Source organism: Coregonus clupeaformis, chromosome 30, assembly GCF_020615455.1.
Source record: "Coregonus clupeaformis isolate EN_2021a chromosome 30, ASM2061545v1, whole genome shotgun sequence".
NCBI lineage: Eukaryota > Metazoa > Chordata > Actinopteri > Salmoniformes > Salmonidae > Coregonus > Coregonus clupeaformis.
The window spans coordinates 30,024,552-30,030,556 of record NC_059221.1 but is presented as its reverse complement, the minus strand read 5'-3'; positions in this window follow the sequence as shown (position 1 = coordinate 30,030,556).

Below are 6,005 nucleotides of genomic sequence, written 5' to 3'. Positions count from 1 at the left end.
TCGGAAGTTCATTAAGAATTTCAGCTCGGGTGGTAGCCCCCTTGACGACGCTTACCAAGGGAGGAGGGACCAAGATTCACTGGGGTCCGGAAGCAGCAGGGGCCTTCGAGGATCTCAAGCGCCGCTTCACGTCTGCTCCGATTCTGGTGACCCCTGACCCAGAGAGACCTTTCGTGGTGGAGGTGGACGCCTCAGAGGTGGGGTGGGAGCCGTCCTGTCACAGAGGGGTGCGGATGGGAGATTACACCCTTGTGCCTTCATGTCTCGCCGCCTGTCTGAGGCCGAGCGCAACTACCACGTGGGGGATCTAGAGTTGCTTGCGGTAAAACTGGCATTGGAAGAGTGGCGCCATTGGCTTGAGGGGGCTCAGCACCCTTTCCAGGTTCTCACAGACCACAAGAACCTGGAATATCTCCCAACAGGCTAAGCGGATGAACCCTCGGCAAGCACGATGGTCCCTTTTCTTTAATCGATTCCAGTTCCTCCTGACTTACCGACCTGGCACCAAGAACGTCAAGCCGGATGCTCTGTCTCGAGTCTATTCTCCCGAGTTACAAGAGAAGCCCTTGGCATCGATTATTCCGAGGTCTAGGATCGTCGCACCTCTTCAGTGGGAACTAGAAAGAGGGCACGAGAAGCTCTTGTCCAGGAGCCCGATCCAGGCGGTGGTCCTGCCGGTCGCCTGTACGTTCCTCTCTCTGTTCGGGGCCGCGTCTTGCAGTGGGGTCATGAGTCGCCCTTGACATGCCATCCAGGCAGTGCTCGCACACTGGAGTTCCTCCGACGGCGGTTTTGGTGGCCGTCCATCAAGAAGGACGTGCAGGTCTATGTTGAGGCCTGCCCTGTGTGCAACCAGGGAAAGTCGACACGCCAGCGACCCCAGGGACTGCTCCATCCCTTACCTGTTCCTCGAAGGCCATGGTCACACCTTTCTCTGGACTTTGTTACGGGACTTCCCCTCTATCCCAGGGCAACACCGTCATCCTAGTGGTGGTAGACCGGTTCTCTAAGGCTGCCCGGTTTATTCCCCTGCCCAAGCTGCCCTCGGCTAAGGAGACTGCTGAGCTCCTCATGAACCATGTCTTCCGGATATTTGGTATTCCCCTGGACGTGGTCTCTGACCGAGGTCCCCAATTCTCGTCCCGGTTTTGGGGGGCCTTCTGCAGGCTTGTTGGGGCCACAGCCAGCCTATCGTCGGGGTTCCATCCAGAGTCTAATGGCCAAACGGAACGGATTAATCAGGATCTGGAGACCACCCTGCGGTGTATGGCGGCCAGTAATCCCACGTCTTGGGCCACCTATATCATTTGGGCTGAATATGCCCACAACACCCTCCAGTCCTCAGCCACCGGATTGTCCCCCTTCGAATGCCAGTTCGGTTACAACCCTCCATTGTTTCCAGAGGAGGAGGCGCAAGTTGGTGTTCCCTCGGCCCAGCGCTTTGTCCAACGCTGTAGGCGGACCTGGAAGAAGGCCAGGCGTGCCCTCCTTCGGACCTCCCAGAGATACCAAAGTCAGGCTAATCGCCACCGCCCGGACGGCCCTAGTTTCCGAGCTGGTCAGAGAGTTTGGTTGGCCACAAAGAACCTGCCCCTCCGGGTCGAATCCAGGAAGCTTTCCCAGAGATACATCGGGCCTTTCCGCATTGCTAGAAAGGTTAACCCTGTGTCGTATCGTTTGGTTCTCCCTCGCTCCCTTAGAGTTAACCCCACTTTCCATGTTTCACTCCTTAAACCTGTCTTGTCTTCTCCCCTTTGCCCCCCCCACGCAGACCCCCGCCACCTCCCAGGATCATTGACGGCCAGCCAGCCTACACAGTCCGCCGGATACTGGACTCCCGGAGGGTCCAGAACTCTCTGCAGTATCTGGTGGACTGGGAGGGCTACGGGCCGGAGGAGCGCTCCTGGGTTCCAGCCAGGGACATCCTGGACCCAGGTTTGATCCGAGATTTTCGCACCCTGGGGCCAGGGTGTTCTGGAAGGAACGTCAGGAGTCGTTCCTAGAGGAGGGGGTCCTGTCAGCTTCCTGCCTCCTGTTTGTCTCCGGGCCTCTAGAGGTCATCTGTGTTCCCCCTCTGCCTTAGTTCTTCCTCGTGTGTGTCAGCTTCCTGCCTCCTGTTTGTCTCCGGGCCTCTAGAGGTCATCTGTGTTCCCCTCTGCCTTAGTTCTTCCTCATGTGTCCTAATTAGCTTGATCCAGGTCACCTGTGCCTTGTTTCCCCCTTGTGTATTTTAGCTGTGTGTTTTCCCCTTGTTTCTCACTTGGTTATTGCGTCCTGACTATGTGTCTCCTGCTTTGTCCCACCGTGTCTGTCCTAGTAAGTTGTTCAAAGTTATCTTTAGTTTGTTTTTCTCCCCTCGTGGAGTTGTTTTGTTTTGCCTCCTGTTTTGGAACATTAAATCTACTTGCCTGGAGTATTGCCTTGGGTGTTTCATTTGGGTCCTACAACACCTCCTCTGTGGCTAAGGGGTAGTACCCCCAGCTCTCCACATCTGAGACCGGAGTTTCTAGCCCGGTTTGTGACAGCTTTGGGGCTGTTTTTCTGCAAAGGGACCAGGACGACTGATCCGTGTAAAGGAAAGAATGAATGGGGCCATGTATCGTGAGATTTTGAGTGAAAACCTCCTTCCATCAGCAAGGGCATTGAAGATGAAACGTGGCTGGGTCTTTCAGCATGACAATGATCCCAAACACACCGCCCGGGCAACGAAGGAGTGGCTTCGTAAGAAGCATTTCAAGGTCCTGGAGTGGCCTAGCCAGTCTCCAGATCTCAACCCCATAGAAAATCTTTGGAGGGAGTTGAAAGTCTGTGTTGCCCAGCGCCAGCCCCAAAACATCACTGCTCTAGAGGAGATCTGCATGGAGGAATGGGCCAAAATACCAGCAACAGTGTGTGAAAACCTTGTGAAGACTTACAGAAAACGTTTGACCTGTGTCATTGCCAACAAAGGGTATATAACAATGTATTGAGAAACTTTTGTTATTGACCAAATACTTATTTTCCACCATAATTTGCAAATAAATTCATTAAAAATCCTACAATGTGATTTTCTGGATTTTTTTTTCCTCATTTTGTCTGTCATAGTTGATGTGTACCTATGATGAAAATTACAGTCCTCTCTCATCTTTTTAAGTGGGAGAACTTGCACAATTGGTGGCTGACTAAATAATTTTTCCCCCCACTGTATGTCCTTTGGTCTGGTTAGTCCAAATTTGAGATTTTGGGTTCCTACCGCCATCTTTGTGAGACGCAGAGTACGTGAACGGATGATCTCTGCATGTGTGGTTCCTACCGTGAAGCATGGAGGAGAAGGTGTGATGATGCTTTGCTGGTGACACGGTCAGTGAATTATTTAGAATTCAAGGCACACTTAACCAGCATGGCTACCACAGCATTCTGCAGCGATCTGCCTTCCCATCTGGTTTGCGCTTAGTGCGACTATCATTTGTTTTTCAACAAGACTGACCCAAAACACACCTCCAGGCTGTGTAAGGGCTATTTGACCAAGGAGAGTGATGGAGTGCTGCATCAGATGACCTGGCCTCCACAATCACCCGACCTCAACCCAATTGAGATGGTCTGGGATGAGTTGGACCGCAGAATGAAGGAAAAGCAGCCAACAAGTGCTCAGCATATGTGGGAACTCCTTCAAGACTGTTGGAAAAGCATTCCTCATGAAGCTGGTTTAGAGAATGCCAAGAGTGTGCAAAGCTGTCATCAAGGCAAAGGGTGGCTACTTTGAAGAATCTGTTTAACACTTTTTTGGTTACTACCAGGGACGGCCTGTTCAATAGGGCGATATGGGCGACGCACTGCCAAACGGGAAAAGGAAGGGATTTTTTTTCTAATCAATTATATCACGGCAACAGTAGTTATCAGTGTTCACGTCTGATCTGCCAGCCACTAAATGTCAAATCAGGCTAAAGTCGTGCTTCAAATGGCCCCGCCCGTTTTTGGGGCGATTTCAGTCAAGTTGAAAATCGCCCAGAAGTCTCTCATAGCCTGTCATGTAAAATCTATTTTTTTCAAATTTCAAAGCTTTCAATACATTCTCTATGGGTGTCTGTGGGCTTGCACTTACGCGCTTTCGTCATACGTGACGTAACCATGAACGTAACTAAGACAATAGCGGCTAGCAGCGTCTCTGTTGCGACCTGCAGTGTGGCGTTATTTTATGTTTTTAATTTGTAGACTTAGTTTACAAACATTCTGCCAACCATGGATTTCCAGTGGTTGGTTTTGGACTGATCTTGTTGATCGTGTACATACCCGCTACGAACTGACTAAATAATGAAAACGCTGCTGGCAGCGGAATCCCAATACAGCTGGGAGACTTGGCTGGATGACAGAGTCCCGGACAGAGAAGTGGAGCCGGCCGGCTTCACCCTGGTCAGAGCGGACCGCGATCCTGGTAAGAGAGCGACTCTGTACCCCGACATTGAACTGCTTTCTGTGTCATTGCGACCTTACTATCTGCCCCGTGAGTTCCCCCAATTGTTTGTTACCGTTGTGTACTGTTGATAATCACAAGTTTACTGGAGAACTGAGACCAAGTAGAGACTTTGGACAGGGTGGATATGGTATAATAAAGGCAGTTTATTCAGAGGTAAAGATATCTGGAATCGCGTGCACGGACTCGTTCGTCAAACTCTTAGGGAGAAGAGAGCCCCGAAAACATTGTGTGCAGACATTTTATACAATAAATGATGTAGGTTGAATCTAGTAGTTCTGATCTTCTGATTGGTCCTGATGAGTTGGGCGAGGTCCCCTCCACTGTTGCATTGGCTCTGAGTCGGGTTCTCTGTCTTCAAATGTTCAGCCTAAAGAGAGGGGATTTTTGTGTGTGTGTGTGTGTGTGTTTAACAGTGATGATGTGTGTGTGTGTGTGTGTTATCAGTGATGATGTGTGTGTGTGTGTGTGTGTGTGTGTGTGTCCTCAGAGCAAGAACTCGTGAGTTGGAAGAACTGAGAGACCTATGGCGTGGGTGTTGTCCTTGGCCACCTGCTGACAAGGCTGACAAGATAGGACTCTTTTGTCCATTGTTATAGGATAGGAACAGCATTGATTGAAAACAAACGCCCAACACAAAATGGGTCATGCACAAGATTTTAGTCAGACCAAGCTATAACATTATATATTTACTACGACAGTACATTCAACCAAAAGCTAATATAACAAAGGCATCAGAGATTATTTATAATCTGTCACAGAAACTGGAATCCATCTCCCCAGATCAGTCAATAAATGCTTCTGGTATTGACTTATACGCTGCCCCTGTCTTCATGTTGTTGCTGGACATATCTTTTTTAAAATGTGTGTAGGTCACCTAAATCATCAGAAAAATTGCCCCTCCTGAGAATTTTTTCAGGAGCCGCCACTGGTTACTACATGATTCCATATGTGTTATTTCATAGTTTTAATGTCTTCACTATTATTCTACAATGTAGAAAATGGTAAAGATTAAGAAAAACCTTTGAATGAGTAGGTGTCCAAACTTTTGACTGGAACTGTATGTATATATATATATATATATATATATATATATATATATATATATATATATATATATATATATATATATATATATATAAAGTGTCCTCAAATGTAGTTAAGACCATGGGTGTTAGACAGACTAGTCTAGAATATTAACTATTAATGTTGGATAGTGAGACGTTGAGTGAGTGACCAAAATGCGGGTTGTGCGGAGTTTGGCTATTAAAAAATAAATAAAAAAATAATCGTCACTAGTTACCACAGGCACAAAGTCACATTTTTGGCTAAACCCCGCGTATTTCTACAATTTATCTTCTTAAAATCTGATTTTAAACCTAACCATAACCACACTGTTAACCGTATACCTAACCCTAACCTTAAATTAAGACCAAAAAGCAAATTTCTGATTTCATAAATGTTTACGATATAGGCCTAGTCAAATTTTACTCGGTGGCTGGGGTAACTAATGACAACCAAGGCCTATGATCATGTAATTGGGAACTCATGAAAT